This window comes from Hyla sarda, chromosome 1 (genome assembly GCF_029499605.1).
Source record: "Hyla sarda isolate aHylSar1 chromosome 1, aHylSar1.hap1, whole genome shotgun sequence".
Lineage (NCBI taxonomy): Eukaryota > Metazoa > Chordata > Amphibia > Anura > Hylidae > Hyla > Hyla sarda.
The window spans coordinates 430,749,350-430,770,371 of NC_079189.1; the positions used below are offsets into that span (position 1 = coordinate 430,749,350).

Below are 21,022 nucleotides of genomic sequence, written 5' to 3' on the forward strand. Positions count from 1 at the left end.
GCACAATGACAGTGCCTGGAAGTGGCATCAGTATGAGGAGGCCATATAGTAGCTGACTGACACAGCATGGAGGTGGCAGCATGAGGAGACCATATAGTGGCTGAATGACACAGAATGGAGGTGGCGGCAGCATGAGGAGACCCTATAGTGGCTGAATGACCCAGCGTGGAGGTGGCGGCAGCATGAGGAGAACATATAGTGCCTGAATGACACAGTGTGGAGGTGGTGGCAGCATGAGGAGACCATATAGTGCCTAAATGACACAGCCTGGAGTTGGCGGCAGAATGAGGAGACAATATAGTAGCTGAATGACACAGGGTGGAGGTGGCGGCAGTATGAGGAGACCATATAGTGGCTGAATGACACAGCCTGGAGTTGGCGGCAGCATGAGGAGAACATATAGTGGCTGAATGACACAGCGTGGAGGTGGTGGCAGCATGAGGAGACCATATAGTGCCTAAATGACACAGCCTGGAGTTGGCAGCAGAATGAGGAGACAATATAGTGGCTGAATGACACAGGCTGAAGGTAGCGGCAGTATGAGGAGACCCTTTAGTGTCTGAATGACCCAGCATGAAGGTGGCAGAAGCTTGAGGAGACCATATAGTGGCTGAATGACACAGTGTGGAGGTGGCAGCAGCATGGGGAGACCATATAGTGACTGAATGGCACAGCCTGTAGTTGGAGGCAGCAAGAGGAGACCATATAGTGGCTGAATGGCACAGCCTGGAGTAGGCAGCCGCAAGAGGAGACCTTATAGTGGCTGAATGACGCAGCCTGGAGTTGGCGGCAGCATATAGTGGCTGAATGACACAGCCTGGAGTTGGCAGCAGCATGAGGAGAACATATAGTGGCTGAATGATACAGCCTAGAGGTGGCGGAAGCATGAGGAGACCATATAGTAGCTGAATGGCACAGCCTGGAGGTGGTGGCAGCATGAGCAGAAGATATGGTGGCAGTATGAGATAGCTTGGATCTGGCATCAGCATGAGGAGAACATATGGTGGCAGAATGAGACAGCCTGGAGCTGGCATTAGCTTGAGGAGAACATACAGTGGCAGAATGAGAAAGCCTGGAGGTGGCATCAGCATGAGGAGAACATATGGTGGCAGAATGAGACAGTCTGGAGCTGGCATAAGCATGAGGAGAACATATGGTGACAGAATGAGAAAGCCTGGAGCTGGCATCAGCATGAGGAGATCATTTGGTGGCAGAATGAGACAGCCTGGAGGTGGTATCAGCATGAGGAGAACATATGTTTAAAGAATGAGACAGCCTGGAGGCGACATCAGCACAAGGAGAACATATGGTGCCAGAATGAGACAGCAGCAGAAGCATCAGGAGTCCTGAAAGTAACCTGGTGATAGAGTGGTGCGGGTGGGTGGCAATACCAGTACCCGGTGACGAAGGTGGGTGAAAAAAGGAGAACTTGGCATCAGATGTGTGGCATCAGGCGGGTGGCAGGTAGGCAGAAGAAAACGGTCTCTTTTGTAAAAATGTTAATGTGCAAAAGTAAGTATTGAGGATAAGCATTACGTAAAACTTAACTTTTAATAATATGTTTCGGATAAAATATATGGACCCAAATTTTTTTTTTTTAAATCAAACAAAAGGAAAGGTGTGCAAAAAACACCATGTGCCACCTACACCCCCAAATATTTATGTGATGCAAAGACCTCTAAAAGGTGAAAGGGAACAATGTATGGTCCAATATAACCGGTGGGGTAAAAACTTCCCCTGTAAGGCTCTACTCTCGCAATATTAATTCCCTTCTAAGGCAAGTGTTACTCACCCTAAAAAGGGCAGCTCAACACAGGAGCCCCTCCTCCTCCTCCAGTTCAGCCCCCACTGGGCTCATGTGGCTGTGAGATGTAGGAGCCACGTCTCCAGTGCCCTGACCAGCCATCTTTCCAACACGTGTTGTGGTAGCTGAAGCAGTCAAATTACGTCGTTCATAGCGTAATCCTGGCGACTGACTAATAAAGTGGTTTCCTCAAAGGGCCTGAACAAACGGCAGGTGTCATTTATGAGCTGCCATTGGCTGACATTGAAGTTACACAGGGGAGTCCCCCTATCTGCTTGGATCATCAAGAAATCGGTGATGGCTTTTCTCTGTTTACATAATCGGTCCAACATATGGAGGGTGGAATTCCAACATTTGGAAACGTCGCAAATAAGACTATGTTGTGGGATACCGTTCTGATGCTGCAGCTCGAAACGGGTGTGCTCTGCGGTGTACGAGTGGCTGAAGTGCCTGCAAAGTTTCCTTCATATTGTTAGGATGTCTTGCAGATGGGGGGAACACTTCAGGAACTGCTTGACAACCAGACTGAACACGTGTGCCATGCAGGGCGCATGCCTCAGGCTTCCTTGTAGCAGCGCAGACAAGATATTCTTCCTGTTGTCGGTCATCATAGTTTACATTTACAGTTTTCGTGGAGTAAGCCATGATTCGATTTCTTTATGAATTACGTTAAGCAGTTCCTCCCCTGCGTGACTCCATTCGCCAAGGCAAACGTGAATAACAGCGTGACACTGCCGTACCCTGCACATATGATATGCTGGAGGGGCACTGAGACTTGTCCGTGCAGTGGAGGCTGAGGACATGGTGGATGATGAGGAGGCGGAGTTGCATACTGTCACAGGACCAACAGCCTGAGACCGTGGAGGCAGAAGCGACGTGACCTTTCCAAGTTGCTGTTGTGGCTGTGCAGGAACTACATTCACCCAGTGAGCCTTAAAGAACATGTATTGTCCCTGACCATAGTTACAGCTCCACACGTTGGCACTGCCGTGCACTTTGGTACACACCGACAGGCTCATGGACTGGCCCACCTTCTCGTCCACAAAATTGTGCAAGGTTAGTACTGCCTTCTTCGTAAAGAAATGACGGCTTGGGACTCTCCATCTCAGCTCGGCACAAGCCATCAGTTCTCTGAAAGGTGCAGAGTCCACCACTTTAAGAGGGAAAGACTGTAAAACCAGAAACTTGGACAGGAGCACATCCAGCTTCTGTGCCATTGGATGAGTGGGCGCATACTGTTGTCTCTTGAACATGGCTTTCCCGATGGAATGCTGGTGGAATAGCTGACTCGAAGTAAGAAGAGCAGGAGCATCTGGAGCGACAGAAGATGGGTATGACACACAACTCCCCACGGCTGAGGTGGTGGAGCCTTGGTTGGCTGCAGGCTGGACCACCACATCGGAGCCACGGTTCTTTCAGGCTGCTTTATGGTAACGCTGCATATGTTGACGCAGGGCCTTGCGCCAACATTGGGCCACGGTGCCACGCTTTACCTTCTGCCGACAGAACTTGCATGTGGCCATGTTAACCTCCTCCAGATACTTTATGAAAAGCTGCCACACCACCAAGTAGCTGATTCTCCCAACAAACAGTCTGCACTGATTGACTGCTACTGCCGCAGACTCCAGGAACCCCTGTTCCACTACCTCCCGGGAAGGTGGGCTGCCGCAAAGCAGGTGGTCTACCTCGTGCACGTTTGGTTCCAGACTTTCCACTTCTGCCACCATGCTGAATGCCAACCATGCTACCACCTTGCTGGCTCAGCTGCTGTCTCACGGGCAACCTGCAACTATCTTCTCATGATGATGATGAAGCCCCTTCTGCACCCAGCTCCCAAGTGTGATTGGCTTCATCATCATCGAGTTGTGTCTGCACGTCACTGATGTCAACCTCAGGTTCCTCAACTGTGTCTGCTTCAGGAGCCTAAACGCTCGCAACCCCACCTCCCACGCCACTCTCCTCATCACTACTTGCTTGCCTAGCGGAAGAAGCAGCGTTTGTCTCCTCTACTTTTTGGCTTGACAGTAGCTGCTGACTGTCCTCTATTAGATCGCCCTGACTAAATAGTGGACCTGAACCCACAGCATAGAATATTTCTGTGGGGAAGGGAACAGCAGAGTAAAGAGGCAATGGGAGGACAGGGACTGCTCCTGGGCAATGCCAACTGAGGGTTGTGTCTGAGGAACCCACCGACTATTGACTGGGGGTGTCAGATGCCCCTTGTGATGAAGTGGAGGACCATGTTAACCAATCAATGACGGCAAATGGGTTGCTGGCTGAGACACGACTGCTAGCTGATACCGGGAGCTCAGGCCTCACGCTGCGACTCATTCTCTCATTCGCCCCTAGTCTGCTGCGACCTTTGCCCGATGAATTTAGGCCTCTGCCACTCCTCTGTGCACGTCCTTACACTTCTCTGCCTGACATACTTAGTGCGTATATGAGGGGAGGACAATACGCTCCACTACGCACAAAACAGTATTTGTCTACAACACCAGCAGGTGTGTACTTTTGGCTGGCCTTTCACAGTAACTAGGCCCTTAAGACTTTAACAGGAACAAAATGGTACACCACTTACATGTACGTATGTAGTATGCACTTATGAGGGGAGTACAATGCGCTCCAGTACGCTTAAAACAGTATATGTCTACAACACCAGCAGGTGTGTACTTTTGCATGGCTTTTCATAATAACTGGGCCTTAAGAGTTTAACAGGAACAAAATGACACACCCCTTAGATCTACATATCTAGTATGCACTTATTAGGGGAGCAGGATGCGCTCCAGTACACTTAAAACAGTATTTGTCTACAACACCAGCAGGTGTGTACTTTTGGCTGGCCTTTCACAGTAACAAGCCCCATAAGACTTTAACAGGAACAAAATGGTACACCACTTAGATGTACATATGTAGTATGCGCTTATGAGGGGAGTACAATGTGCTCTAGTACGCTTAAAACAGTATTTGTCTACAACACCAGCAGGTGTGTACTTTTGCCCGGCCTTTCACAGTAACTAGGCCCTTGAGATTTTAACAGGTACAAAATGGTACGCCACTTAGATGTATGCGCAGGTTACACTTAATAGAGGACAATACACTTTTAGTGCTCTGCTCTGCCTAGCTGGCTGGCTACTATTAGCTTTTCAGTTGTTGTACACGCCAGTGCTGCAGCACACAGTAACTATGTACTACACCCAAAATTGCACTTTTTCTCTCAATCTCGCTCCCTTACCTTTCATTGCTTATAGGCTGGATTTGGGCTAGAGGTGAATCAATGCTGTAATACACCCACAATTGCACTTTTTCTTTCAATCGCACTCCCTTCCCTGTCAGGGCTTCTAGACTGGATTTGGGCTTGAGGTAAATCACTGCTGTAATACACCCACAATTGCACTTTCTCTCTCACTCTCTCTCCCTTCCCTATCAGTGCTTCTAGGCTAGATTTGGGCTTGAGGTGAACCGCTACTATAAAAAAAGCTTTTCTGTGCAACACTCTGCTCTCTGTCCTTCTCAGTCTGCAATAGAATGCTGATATGCGTGGCCGCAAGATGGCTGGCGAAAATATAGGGCTGTGACATCACAGGGGTGGCTAGCTGCTGATAGGCTGCATGCTGCATGTGATTCAGGGTCATCCTGCTGACCCATGTTCCCGCCTTCCTAGGATTCCTTGCCCCATGTCCTCACATGTGGATCCACCATTTTAGATGCCCTGAAGCCTGGACCGCACTAAATGGAGTTTAAACCTTAAGGACTCAGGGTTTTCCGTTTTTGCACTTTCGTTTTTTCCTCCTTACCTTTTAAAAATCATAACCCTTTCAATTTTCCACCTAAAAATCCATATTATGGCTTATTTTTTGCGTCACCAATTCTATTTTGCAGTGACATCAGTCATTTTACCCAAAAATTCACGACGAAACGGAAAAAAAAATCATTGTGCGACAAAATCGAAATTTCGTTTCTACGCAGTGCATATTTCAGTAAAAATGACACCTTATCATTATTCTGTAGGTCCATATGGTTAAAATCATACCCTACTTATATAGGTTTGATTTTGTCGTACTTCTGGAAAAAATCATAACTACATGCAGGAAAATTTATACGTTTAAAAATGTCCTCTTCTGACCCCTATAACTTTTTTATTTTTCCACATACAGGGCGGTATGAGGGGTAATTTTTTGCGCCGTGATCTGAAGTTTTTATCGGTGGATTTTTGTTTTGATCGGACTTTTTGATCACTTTTTATTAATTTTTTAATGGTATAAAAAGTGACCAAAATACGCTTTTTTAGACTTTGGAATTTTTTTTAGCGCGTACGGCATTGACTGTGCTGTTTAATTAACAATATATTTTTATAGTTCGGACATTTACGCACGCGGCGATACCACATATTTTTATTTACACTGTTTTGTTTTTTTTATGGGAAAAGGGGGGTGATTCAAACTTTTATTAGGGAAGGGGTTAAATGACCTTTATTAACACTTTTTTTTTACTTTTTTTTTGCAGTGTTATAGGTCCCATAGGGTCCTATAACACTGCACACACTGATTTCCTATGCTGATCACTGGCGTGTATTAACACGCCTGTGATCAGCGTTATCGGCGATTGACTGCTCCTGCCTGGATCTCAGGCACGGAGCAGTCATTCATCGATCGGACACCGAGGAGGCAGGTAAGGGCCCTCCCGGTGTCCTGCAAGCTGTTCGGGACGCCGCGATTTCACCGCGGCGGTCCCGAACAGCCCGACTGACTAGCCGGGATACTTTCACTTTCGCTTTAGAAGCAGCGGTCAGCTTTGACCGCCGCTTCTAAAGGGTTAATACCGCACATTGCCGCGATCGGCAATGTGTGGTATGAGCCGCGGGTCCCGGCCGTTGATGAGCGCCGGGACCAATGCGATGTGATTCGGGGTCGCAGCGCGACCCCACTTCATATCGCGGGAGCCGGTGCAGGACGTAAATATACGTCCTGCGTTGTTAAAGGGTTAAAGAAGTGATTCGCGCAATCAAATCGCTGCGATATTCACATTCATTGTGAATCGAATTTTCCCTGAAATTTGTAACGAATTCGGATTCGTCAGATTCGATTCACTCATCCCTAGTGTATCACAGGTCTAAATGATGTAACTTTTAAGTGTCTTATATGGACAGCTGTTCTTTTTAATAAAATAATACCAGAATTTATTGTTGGAAAAAAGATGTATTTGTAGCATATGCCAAAATCTGTATTCTTAGCTGGATGCTGAAAACAATATATTACCTCCCCATCCCCAAAGTCAATCTCCTAAGCTATTTAATGGGAGTTCATTCTCATTCACCCACTCGTCTGTTTTGTATTGGCTGCACTTGGTGCACTTCCAGGTACATGTTCTGATCCCTGCTGTCCAAACATCCACATGCACTTATAGGATAATATTTCTACTAATAGCAATCAATAGATGGTCCCAGAAAGGCACCAAAGTTTAAGATTAGTTTTTTTTTTCATATACTATTTTAACATGTATCTGGATCTTTTAAAAGGAGTTTAAAAAACTGTTGGACCCCCCCCCCCCCCCCCTTGATTTCCAGTCCTGGGACCCATCTTTCCTCATGCAAGAAACAACCTCTGTTCCGTGCTGGGTTACAGTCGACCACCGCAAGAAACGGTTGTCAACATGCCCCCTCCATGTATCACTATGAGAAAGACAGAGATACATGAGTGCTGTATTTCCAGCTCTCCCATAGAGATACCTGAGTGCTGTATTTCCAGCTCTCCCATAGAGATACATGAGTGCTGTATTTCCAGCTCTCCCATAGAGATACATGAGTGCTGTATTTCCAGCTCTCCCATAGAGATACCTGAGTGCTGTATTTCCAGCTCTCCCATAGAGATACCTGAGTGCTGTATTTACAGCTCTCCCATAGAGATACCTGAGTGCTGTATTTCCAGCTCTCCCATAGAGATACCTGAGTGCTATATTTCCAGCTCTCCTATAGAGATACCTGAGTGCTATATTTCCAGCTTTCCCATAGAGATACATGAGTGCTGTATTTCCAGCTCTCCCATAGAGATACCTGAGTGCTGTATTTCCAGCTCTCCCATAGAGATACCTGAGTGCTATATTTCCAGCTCTCCCATAGAGATACCTGAGTGCTGTATTTCCAGCTCTCCCATAGAGATACCTGAGTGCTGTATTTCCAGCTCTCCCATAGAGATGCATGGAGGAGGTGTGTTGACTACAGCTGTTCTGAGCGAGAGAAGGGCAAACAAAGGGAAAACACAGCTTCAGAGAACCAGGGTGTCAAGCAGGAGATCATGGGAGGTCCCAGCGGTTGGACCCCCAACAATCAGACACTTATCCCCTATCCCATGGATAGGGGATAAGATGTAATGTAACAGAGTTCCCCTTTAAACTCTCACAGTGGTGACAATGTTTTGGGCTCTTATGGCTGTTATTGAGTCACCAAGAATCCTTTCCATGGTGCACAGTACTATAGATGATATGTGGGGGCATAGAAGGAGGTTATTCACGTACTGGGTATGCAAGGTGTTATGTGAGCTGAAAGGAAACACATCATAATAGTATGCTGGATCCATTACAAACACCTGCATTGCATGTGGAGTCCCTTTAACTTAGACTAGGTTCAGTCTGAGAAATCTCTGGCTTGAAATATTCCGGTCAGAGAATCCGAGGGCGCCCAGGGCAGTGTGGACATTGCTGTCCCCAAAGAAAGCAGTATATTCCACAAGGATTCTGTTTAAAAGAATGGCCAAGATCATTCTTTCGAAAGCGGAAGCTCCGTCACTGAATTTCTGTATTGTGGACTCTGCAGCGAGGACAGCAATGGGATTCTGCTGCACTGGAATTTCTGAGTATAATTTCTGAGCGAAATTGAGCTTGTAATTTCCTCAGTATACGCCTAGATTAAGCTTCAGTAAGTGGTCCATTGGGTTCCATTGAAGTGTCCATTGCTTGATGATATCTCTGAATGACACTCTAAATCAGTGTTCCCCAACCAGTGTGCCTCCAGCTGTTGTAAAATTACAATTCCCAGCATGCCCTTAAAGCCAAAGACTATCCAGGCATGCTGGGAGTTGTATTTAAATTGCTTTAAACAGGGCCTTGAGCTGATGTAAAAAGAAGTCTTAGACTACCCATCTAGTCTACCCAATATTCTGAATACTATGAACAGGCCTTGCCCCTATCTTATATAAAGCATATCCTTATGCCTATCCCATGCCAGCTTAAAGGGGTACTCCCGTGGAAAACTTTTTCTTTTTTTTTTTAAATCAACCGGTGCCAGAAAGTTATACAAATTTGTAAATCACTTCTATTAAAAAATCTTAATCCTTCCAGTACTTTTTAGTGGCTGTATACTAAAGAGAAATCCAAAAAAGAAATGCATTTCCTCTGATGTCATGACCACAGTGCTCTCTGCTGACCTCTGCTGTCCATTTTAGGAACTGTCCAGAGCAGCATATGTTTGCTATGGGGATTTTCTTCTGCTCTGGACAGTTCCTAAAATGGACAGCAGAGGTCAGCAGAGAGCACTGTGGTCATGACATCAGATGAAATGCATTTCTTTTTTGGATTTCTCTTTAGTATACAGCCCCTAAAAAGTACTGGAAGGATTAAGATTTTTTTTAATAGAAGTGATTTATAAATCTGTTTAACTTTCTGGCACCTGTTGATTTAAAAAGAAAAAGTTTTCCACGGGAGTACCCCTTTAAACTCCTTCACTGTATTTGCAGTGACCCCTTCTGCAAGAAGGCCATTCCATGCATCCACTACTCTCTCAGTAAAGTAATACTTCCTCATATTAATTTTAAACCTTTGCCCCTCTAAATTTAAACTATGTCCTCTTGTGGCAGTTTTTCTTCTTTTAAATATGCTCTCCTCCTTTACCGTGTTGATTCTCTTTATGTATTTAAAAGTCTCTATTATATCCCCTCTGTCTCTTCTTTCTTTCAAGCTATACATGTTAAGGTCCTTTCCTGGTAAGTTTTATCATTAAACCCATGTACTGGTTAAGTAGACAGTTTTTGTTTTGACTGGTTTTTTGTTTTATCCCCATTGTTTTTTATTTATTTATTTATTTATTTGTTTTTTTTTTTAAAACCCCTTTTCCGTTTTTTGCACTTTTGTTTTTTCCTCCTTACCTTTAAAAAATCATAACCCTTTCAATTTTGCACCTAAAAATCCATATTATGGCTTATTTTTTGCGCCACCAATTCTACTTTGCAGTGACATCAGTCATTTTACCCAAAAATCTACGGCGAAATGGAAAAAAAATCATTGTGAGAAAAAATTGAAAAAAAATACGTAATTTTGTAACTTTTGGGGCTTCTGTTTCTACGCAGTAACTTTTTCGGTAAAAATAACACATTCTCTTTATTCTGTAGGTCCATACGATTAAAATGATACCCTACTTATATCGGTTTGATTTTGTCGTAGTTCTGTAAAAAATCATAACTACATGCAGGAAAATGTATACGTTTAAAATTGTCATCTTCTGACCCCTATAACTTTTTTATTTTACTGTGTATGGGTCGGTATGAGGGCTCATTTTTTTGCGCCGTGATCTGAAGTTTTTAGCGGTACCCTTTTTGTATTGATCGGACTTGTTGATCACTTTTTATTCATTTTTTCATGATATAAAAAGTGACCAAAAATACACTTTTTTGGACTTTAGAATTGTTTTGCCCGTACGCCATTGACCGTGTGGTTTAATTAATTATATATTTTTATAGTTCGGACATTTCCGCATGTGGCGATACCACATATGTTTATTTTCATTTTTATTTACACTGTGTTTTTTTTTATTGGAAAAGGGGGAGGTGTTAAATGATCTTTATTCACTTTTTTTTTCACTTTTTTTTTTTTGCAGTGTTATAGGTCCCATAGGGACCTATAACACTGCACACACTGATCTTTTACATTGATCACTGGTTTCTCATAGGAAACCAGTGATCGATGATTCTGCCGCTTGAATGCTCATGCCTGGATCTCAGGCACTGAGCAGTCATCCGGCGATCGGACACCAGGAGGCAAGGTAGTAGACCCTCCTTTTGTCTAACAGCTGTTCGGGACGTCGTGATTTCGCCGCGGCGATCCCGAACAGCTCCCTGAGCTAACCGGCATGGTTTCATTTTCCCTTAAGACGCAGCGTTCAACTTTGAACGCCGCGTCTAAAGAGTTAATAGCGCACGGCACCGCGATCACTGCTGCGCGCTATTAGCCACGGGTCCCAGCCGTTGTTAGAGGCTGGGCCCGACCCGCTATAACGCGGGGCCATGTCATGGCCCCGCGTTAAAGAAAGGGAAAGGACTCAGGACGTACTGGTACGTCCTTGGTCCTTAAGGGGTTAAAGGGCTATAATTCCAACTTTGCTGTTGTTGTTTTTTTTGTTTTTCTTCCATAGTCATTAATGCATAGTCATTTATACCTATTTTACACGTTTTTTATTTCCATTTTACAATATATAAATCCAGCATCCTGTTATTCTATTCTGTTTATCAATTAGACTAAAATGTGTTTCTCCTGTCAGATAAAGGTGAAGTATTTTGTTAATTTGGTTTTCCCAAGAACAGTCCCAATCATATGTCAATGGGGTCCATTAGGTGCCCTAAATAACTGTCTTTAAATGGATCCAGTATTCTATTAGTTTCCTTCTTTTTTTTTTTTTTACTGCTATGTTGGATCAGAAGAATGGATTTGACAATGCAGGTGTAAACAGAGCCTTAACAACCCTTCAAAAAATTGTGCATAAATATTTAATTTTGTCTGAGTGTCTTCCTGGAGACTTTTTGTCTTCAGTTATCAGATTTTATTACATACTCAAGTGACCCCACTTACACCGAGCCTATAGGTGGTTGTGTCTATTAAAGACCACAATAAATCAATAAGTAAGCTAGCTGATAAAAATTATAGTCTTACAATAGGTAGATTTTTAATGCAGTTATACATTGCAAAATAAAAATGATATATGTCAGATTAAATATAAATACATTTATAAGAAGTAATACATTCTAAAGCAACTGTTGTATGTGAAAACATTCTGAGCCCGTATTATCATCAGAGACAGCCTTAAGCCATGCAAACAATTTATGTTACCCACCACTTTCAATAGAAACAATGTGGTGCCAAGCACTGTTTTCGAGATTTCTAATCTCTGAGTAATGTAGCAAGAACATAAGTGCTTTTCTATATCTTCTTTACGTTCTGGAGTATTCCAACAGAATTCCCCACTATACTGTGCACAAAAGAACAACACTACATCCCATTTACCTTTCGAATATGCCCCCTACCCTAATAGACAGGGAAGGGATGCAGTTGCCTACATTGTGTAGTAGCTATGACAGATTGCAGCTCATCTTCCATTTACTTAAAAAAAAGACATCTTTTTGGCAGTTTAAAACAGGCACAATAAATGTCTCCCTTTTTGTGTATTGCATTCTATACTTCACTGTAGATTTTAAAGTAAATTTTGGTTAAAAAAAAACACACACACAAATGCCATAAAAACCTGTACAAATGTAATGTGTCTCCATACTAACACTATGGCCCTCATTTACTAAGAGTGTTGTGTAGGTTTCTTTGTGGGTTTTAATTCCCTACAATTTATTTTCCACAGTATTTACTAAGGTTTTCCTACATTTTCCACTTTCCCTACACTTAGCTTTTTTTAGATATGTTCTGATATGTCTGGTTTTCCTCAGCTCAAATCGACCACATTTTCTGTGGAAAACTTAGTAAATATGTTGGATTTTTGTGAAAATGTTGGGAACAAGTCCCATTCTGTGACCACGCTTCCTTTTCCCGATGGCCACGCCCCTTTTCCGGATTCTCTTAGCAAAATGGAGAGTTAGTCGGGGTTTTTTCAATTCTGGCACAAATTCTGGCACAACATCTGGCGCAGACAGAATTTCTGGTGCACTGCACCAGAATCTGGGGCACAACCCGACAAAACATGTCGGGTTTGCTATAGTAAATGAGGGCCAATATGTCGTGTATGCAAATCTCTACTTTGTAAGCTTAAAGGGTTACCGAGAGAAATACAATTATAAATGTCTGGTCACAGGGAGTCTGACCCCTGGGACCTCCCACAATGTCATGTATAGGCATTGGCTGAGCAGGCTGTCACTTAAGGGACTAATAATTTGAGTGGCGAGAGCTGCCCCATAAATAAGATTGCAGGGGGGTCCCAGAGGTTGGACCCACCGCTATCAGAGACTTATTCCCATATTCTGTGGATAGGGGAGAAGTTTATTTCCTCTATGACGAAACCCAAGAATAATTATTTGTGGGGCCAAATTGAAAAAAGAAAACACCATTTTGTAAGTTTTGGTGGCTTTCGCTTCTACGCAGTGCACTTTTCAGTAAAAATGACACCTTATCTTTATTCTGTAGGTCTGTACGATTACAATGATAAACTAATTATAGAGGTTTCATTTTGTTATACTTCTTTTAAAAATGTATAACTTGTTGTACAAAAATTAGTATGCTTAAAAATGTCCTCTTCTGACCCCTGTAACTTTTTTTATTTTTCCAAATACGAGGATGTGTGAGGGCTTATTTTTTGTGCTGTGATCTGTGATACGGAGTACCATATACATTGTTTTGATGGGACTTTTTGATGGCTTTTTATACATTTTTAGGGTATACAAAGTGACAATAAATACGCAATTTTGGACTTAGGTATTTTTTTATGTATACGCCATTGACCATGCGGTTGAATTAATGTATAATTGTATAGTTCAGACATTTACGCACACCACCTATGTTTAGGTTTTATTTTTTTGTTATTTTTGTTTTTTTATTATTTTTTCAATGGGAAAAGGGGGATGAGTCAAACTTTTATTAGGAAAGGGTTTATATAACATTTCTTAAGATTTTTTTACACAATTTTTTTGTCCCCATAGGGGATTATTCCATGCAATCATTAGATTGCATACACTGAACAATGCTATGCGTTAGCATAGCATTGATTAGTGTTATTGGTGCTCCACTGTTCCAGCCATGGCTGACTGGAGCCTTGGAGAACCAGCTCCCGAGCCCGTGCCATAAAAGGGGTTAAAAATGTATGCAATTATGTTTTTTTTCGTGTAGGAAATGCCCGCACAGCCAACTACTGGGCTCAGCAGACATTTCCAACGTGTACGAAACATCATAAGAAGCATGAAGAAATGAGTAGCATCAGGGACTGGTATGTATCATATTCCCTATGCCTGGAAAACCCCTTTAACCCCTTAACGACGCAGGACGTATATTTACGTCCTGCGCCGGCTCCCGCGATATGAAGCGGGATCGCGCCGCGATCCCGCATCATATCGCGTCGGTCCCGGCGCTAATCAACGGCCGGGACCCGCGGCTAATACCACACATCGCCGATCGCGGCGATGTGCGGTATTAACCCTTTAGAAGCGGCGGTCAAAGCTGACCGCCGCTTCTAAAGTGAAAGTGAAAGTGACCCGGCTGCTCAGTCGGGCTGTTCGGGACCGCCGCGGTGAAATCGCGGCGTCCCGAACAGCTGATCGGACACCGGGAGGGCTCTTACCTGCCTCCCCGGTGTCCGATCGACGAATGACTGCTCCGTGCCTGAGATGCAATGCACGCCAGTGATCAGCATAGGAGATCAGTGTGTGCAGTGTTATAGGTCCCTATGGGACCTATAACACTGCAAAAAAAATGTAAAAAAAAAGTGTTAATAAAGGTCATTTAACCCCTTCCCTAATAAAAGTTTGAATCACCCCCCTTTTCCCATAAAAAAAATAAAAGTGTAAAAAAAATAAAAAATAAACATATGTGGTATCGCCGCGTGCGTAAATGTCCGAACTATAAAAATATATCATTAATTAAGCCGTACGGCCAATGGCGTACGCGCAAAAAAATTCCAAAGTCCAAAAAAGCGTATTTTGGTCACTTTTTATACCATTAAAAAATGAATAAAAAGTGATCAAAAAGTCCGATCAAAACAAAAATCATACCGATAAAAACTTCAGATCACGGCGCAAAAAATGAGTCCTCATACCACCCCATACGTGGAAAAATAAAAAAGTTATAGGGGTCAGAAGATCACATTTTTAAACGTATAAATTTTCCTGCATGTAGTTATGATTTTTTCCAGAAGTGCGACAAAATCAAACCTATATAAGTAGGGTATCATTTTAACCGTATGGACCTACAGAATAATGATAAGGTATACTTTTTACCAAAATATGCCCTGCGTAGAAACGAAAGCCCCCAAAAGTTACAAAATGGCGTTTTTTTTTTCGATTTTGTCGCACAATGATTTTTTTTCCCGTTTCGCCATGCATTTTTGGGTAAAATGACTAATGTCACTGCAAAGTAGAACTGGCGACGCAAAAAATAAGCCATAATATGGATTTTTAGGTGGAAAATTGAAAGGGTTATGATTTTTAAAAGGTAAGGAGGAAAAAACGAAAGTGCAAAAACGGAAAAACCCTGAGTCCTTAAGGGGTTAAAGGGATTGTGTGTTTTGTTTTTTTAATTAAAATAATAAAATAACAAATAGTTTCTTTCCTCCCCTTTTGTTCCTGCACTGGTCCCCTGTTCAGCCACTGTACAGTACTCCATTGTTACTGCAAGAGCCAATCAGTCGCCTTGACAATCATGGCCCCCTCACTGAGCAGTGGTGCCAGGAGTAGGGAGTTTGACTACCAAGGACACTGATTTGCTATGGCGATCACATGACCTTCACTCCAGTACAGAGAACAGAGGAGGCTGAACAGAGAACCAACATGGAAAAGGAATAGTAAGTAAAAACTTGTGATGTTACTGCATTTGGGATAAAGAAAAAAGAATTTGTAAAGAAAAAAAATAAACATAACCCCTTAAGGACGCAGGGTTTTTCAGTTTTTGCACTTATCGTTTTTTCCTCCTTCCCTTTAAAAATCATAACCCTTTCAATTTTCCACCTAAAAATCCATATTATGGCTTACTTTTTGCGTTACCAATTCTACTTTGCAGAGACGTTAGTCATTTTACCCAAAAATTCACGGCTAAACAAAAAAAAAATCATTGTGCAACAAAATCTAAGATAAAATTGCATTTTGTAACTTCTGGGGGCTTTCGTTTCTACGCAGTGCATATTTTGGTAAAAATGACACCTTATCATTATTCTGTAGGTCGATACGGTTAAAATGATACCCTACTTATATATATTTGATTTCATTGTACTTTTGGAAAAAATCATAACTACATGCAGGAAAATTTATACTTTTAAAACTGTCATCTTCTGACCCCTATAACTTTTTTATTTTTCCACATACAGGGCGGTATGAGAACTCATTATTTGCGCCGTGATCTGAAGTTTTTATCAGTACCATTTTTGTTTTGATCAGACTTTTTGATCACTTTTTATTCATTTTTTAATGGCATAAAAAGTGACCAAAAATACGCTTTTTTGGACTTTGGAATTTTTTTGCGCATACGCCATTGACCGTGCGGTTTAATTAATTATATATTTTTTTATTTCAGACATTTATGCGCGCGGTGATACCACATATGTTTATTTTTATTTTTATTTACACTGTTTTATTTTTTTTTATGGGAAAAGGGGGGTGATTCAAACTTTTATTAGGGAAGGGGTTAAATGACCTTTATTAACACTTTTTTTTTTTTACTTTTTTTTGCAGTGTTATAGGTCCCATAGGGACCTATAACACTGCACACACTGATCTCTCATGCTGATCACTGGTGTGATCAGTGTTATCGGCGCTTGACTGCTCCTGCCTGGACCTCAGGCACGGAGCAGTCATTCGTCGATCGGACACCGAGGAGGCAGGTAAGGGCCCTCCCGGTGTCCTGTAAGCTGTTCGGGATGCCGCGATTTCACCGCGGCGGTCCCGAACAGCCCGAATGAGCAGCCGGGTTACTTTCACTTTCACTTCAGATGCGGCGGTCAGCTTTGTTCGCCGCGTCTGAAGGGTTAATACAGGGTCGTTGATAGCCGCCGGGACCAACCCGATATGTCGCAGAGACACCGCGTGACCCCGCGGTATATCGCGGGAGCCGGCGGAGGACGTAAATATACGTCCTTCGTCGTTAAGGGGTTAAAGCTCGAATCACACATGTAGTTTTTTATGCAATTTTAATAGCTTTTCATGTCGACTGAGCCAAAGCCAAAAGTGTTTTCAACAAAAAGCAGAAGTATTTGTCCTTATTTTGTATTTCTCAATCCTTTTAAAGTCACTTGTGGCTTTGGTTTAAAAAAAAAAAAACTACATTAAAAACTGTTCCAAAAACTGAAAGTGAGATTACACATGAAATGTATCTACCATCTGAAACATTTATGGCAGATCTTCAGACGACTATCTCTGGGACCTACAACTAGGTTGAGAGTATGGGTCTCACAATCTTCATGGTGGCCTCAAGCTGCCATATCCAAACTGAGGAATCATTAATAAAAGAAACAATGTGGAAAAATAGTAAACAGTGTGTACTTTTGTTTTTATACTTCCTTTTTGTATGTTATAGTTTAGAAATTTAATTTTTTTTATGTATTATTATTAAACATACATAGATTTTACCCAAAGTGAAGAATATGATCACATATTTTATAATGAATTCTGTTCAGTTGTGCACGTCAATAATGCACTGCATTGCACACACTTTTGACTAACAAATGGGTTACATTTTCTATAATGGACCATCTGCATACAACATTCCACACTAGACAGTTTATGTGAATCAATATGCAGTAATCTAAAGCGCATAACTGTCACGATGCCGGCTGGCAGGAGGTGGATCCTCTGTGCCAGAGAGGGATAGCGAGGACCGTGCTAGTGGACCGGTTCTAAGACACTACTGGTTTTCACCAGAGCCCGCCGCAAAGCGGGATGGTCTTGCTGCGGCAGTAGTGACCAGGTCGTATCCACTAGCAACGGCTCACCTCTCTGGCTGCTGAAGATAGGCGAGGTACAAGGGAGTAGGCAGAAGCAAAGTCGGACGTAGCAGAAGGTCGGGGGCAGGCGGCAAGGTTCGTAGTCAGGGGAGATAGCAGAAGTTCTGGTACACAGGGTTTTAAACACACAAAACGCTTTCACTAGGCACAAGGGCAACAAGATCCGGCAAGGAAGTGCAAGGGAGGAGGTTAGATATAGTCAGGGACCAGGTGGGAGCCAATTAAGCTAATTGGGCCAGGCACCAATCATTGGTGCACTGGCCCTTTAAGTCTCAGGGAGCTGGCGCGCGCGCGCCCTAGAGAGCGGAGCCGCGCGCGCCAGCACATGACAGCAGGGGACGGGAACGGGTAAGTGACCTGGGATGCGATTCGCGAGCGGGCGCGTCCCGCTGTGCGAATCGCATCCCCAACGGCCATGACAGAGCAGCGCTCCCGGTCAGCGGGACTGACCGGGGAGCTGCAGGGAGAAAGACGCCGTGAGCGCTCCGGGGAGGAGCGGGGACCCGGAGCGCTAGGCGTAACAGTACCCCCCCCCCTTAGGTCTCCCCTTCTCTTTATCGGGTAACTGCCTCCCCTGGGATGAGGACACCGGGAAAGGATGGAGGGATTCCTCAACGGCAGGCAGAACCGCAGGAGTAGGAATGGGGAGAGAGGGCAGAGGGCGAGACCTGGCACGGGGCAGTGTGACACCAGGACGAGGGCCATGAGGGGACACAGAAGCTTGCCTGATGGAACTGGGAGGGGGGGAGGGGCATTTCCTGTGGCAGGCAGAGTCCTTAATGACCTTAGGGGGACCGGATACAGGAGGAACCACAGGGTCACGGCAGGGAGTACTGGGAACCGGTTGAAGGCAGTCCTTGGAACAAGAGGGACCCCAACTCTTGATCTCCCCAGTGGACCAATCCAGGGTTGGGGAATGGTGTTGAAGCCAGGGTAGTCCAAGGAGAACTTCAGAAGAGCAATTAGGAAGGACAAAAAATACAATCTCCTCGTGATGAGGTCCGATGCACATTAGGAGGGGCTCCGTGCGGTAACGCACGGTGCAATCCAACCTGGCTCCGTTGACCGCGGAAATGTGGAGTGGCTTGACAAGACGGGTCACCGGAATGCGGAATTTATTCACAAAGGACTCCCGAATAAAATTCCCAGAAGCTCCAGAGTCCAGGCAGGCCACGGCTGAGAGGGGAGAGCTGGCTGAAGTGGAAATCCGAACAGGTACCGTGAGACGTGGAGAAGCCGACTTGGCATCAAGAGACGCCACACCCACGAGAGCTGAGTGCGAGCGTGCGTTTCCCAGATGTGGAGGACGGATTGGGCAATCCACCAAAAAATGTTCAGTACTGGCACAGTACAGACAAAGATTCTCTTCCTTACGGCGATTCCTCTCTTCCAGGGTCAGGCGAGACCGATCCACTTGCATGGCCTCCTCGGCGGGAGGCCTAGGCGCAGATTGCAGTGGAGACTGTGGGAGAGGTGTCCAGAGATCTAAGTTTTTTTCCTGGCGGAGCTCTTGATGCCTCTCAGAAAAACGCATGTCAATGCGAGTGGCTAGATGAATGAGTTCATGCAGGTTAGCAGGAGTCTCTCGTGCGGCCAGAACATCTTTAATGTTGCTGGATAGGCCTTTTTTAAAGGTCGCGCAGAGAGCCTCATTATTCCAGGATAGTTCAGAAGCAAGAGTACGGAATTGTATGGCGTACTCGCCAACGGAGGAATTACCCTGGACCAGGTTCAGCAGGGCAGTCTCAGCAGAAGAGGCTCGGGCAGGTTCCTCAAAGACACTTCGAATTTCCGAGAAGAAGGAGTGTACAGAGGCAGTGACGGGGTCATCGCGGTCCCAGAGCGGTGTGGCCCATGACAGGGCTTTTCCAGACAGAAGGCTGACTACGAAAGCCACCTTAGACCTTTCAGTAGGAAACTGATCCGACATCATCTCTAAGTGCAAGGAACATTGCGAAAGAAAGCCACGGCAAAACTTAGAGTCCCCATTAAATTTGTCCGGCAAGGACAGGCGGAGGCTAGGAGCGGCCACTCGCCGCGGAAGGGGTGCTGGAGCTGGCGGAGGAGATGGTTGTTGCTGCTGTAGCTGCGACTGTACTTGCTGTAGTTGTGACTGGAGTTGCTGTGTCATGGTGGTCAAGTACGACAGCTGGTGATCTTGTTGCGCTATCTGTTGCGACTGCTGGGCGATCTGACGAGCTTGCTGGGCGACCAGCGTAGGGAGGTCAGCGACAACTGGCAGAGGAACTTCAGCGGGATCCATGGCCGGATCTACTGTCACGATGCCGGCTGGCAGGAGGTGGATCCTCTGTGCCAGAGAGGGATAGCGAGGACCGTGCTAGTGGACCGGTTCTAAGACACTACTGGTTTTCACCAGAGCCCGCCGCAAAGCGGGATGGTCTTGCTGCGGCGGTAGTGACCAGGTCGTATCCACTAGCAACGGCTCACCTCTCTGGCTGCTGAAGATAGGCGAGGTACAAGGGAGTAGGCAGAAGCAAAGTCGGACGTAGCAGAAGGTCGGGGGCAGGCGGCAAGGTTCGTAGTCAGGGGAGATAGCAGAAGTTCTGGTACACAGGGTTTTAAACACACAAAACGCTTTCACTAGGCACAAGGGCAACAAGATCCGGCAAGGAAGTGCAAGGGAGGAGGTTAGATATAGTCAGGGACCAGGTGGGAGCCAATTAAGCTAATTGGGCCAGGCACCAATCATTGGTGCACTGGCCCTTTAAGTCTCAGGGAGCTGGCGCGCGCGCGCCCTAGAGAGCGGAGCCGCGCGCGCCAGCACATGACAGCAGGGGACGGGAACGGGTAAGTGACCTGGGATGCGATTCGCGAGCGGGCGCGTCCCGCTGTGCGAATCGCATCCCCAACGGCCATGACAGAGCAGCGCTCCCGGTCAGCGGGACTGACCGGGGAGCTGCAGGGAGAAAGACGCCGTGAGCGCTCCGGGGAGGAGCGGGGACCCGGAGCGCTAGGCGTAACAATAACAATCTGTACAAATAGTAAGTATACATTTTCTTTTCTCTATCCATATTTAGAAGTAGAACAAAACAAGCAGAAAGCATATTTGTATTATCTACATTATAATTTCTATTAGACAATAAGGATTAAGGTTAGCTTTAAACCTGTACATCCACTGCTATGTTTTAGTGAACTGGCATTATACCCTTGATATGCAGACAAAAAGAGTAAATCTCTATGTAAGCCTTCTGCTAAGCCACTGGAAAGTATGCATACAAATCCTTATGAATTCATAATGTGCTGGAAAGATGTAGTAAAAATTGAATTACTGTGTTGTAAAATTCATAGGTTGAGCA

General features: G+C 44.6%; 1 protein-coding gene across 2 annotated transcripts in view; it reads left to right on the plus strand.

Moving 5' to 3' along the window:
* LOC130281961 (reticulon-4 receptor-like) overlaps positions 1-21,022 on the plus strand; it is a 271,056-nt gene that overhangs the window by 114,367 nt on the left and 135,667 nt on the right. Inside the window, exon 2 of one of the 2 annotated variants that reach the window (XM_056529770.1) lies at positions 9,753-9,777. The exons of the other annotated variant lie outside the window; for it this stretch is intronic. The gene's annotated coding sequence lies outside the window, so the exon portion shown is untranslated. The remainder of the gene's footprint in view (positions 1-9,752; positions 9,778-21,022) is intronic. 2 annotated transcript variants of the gene reach the window in all.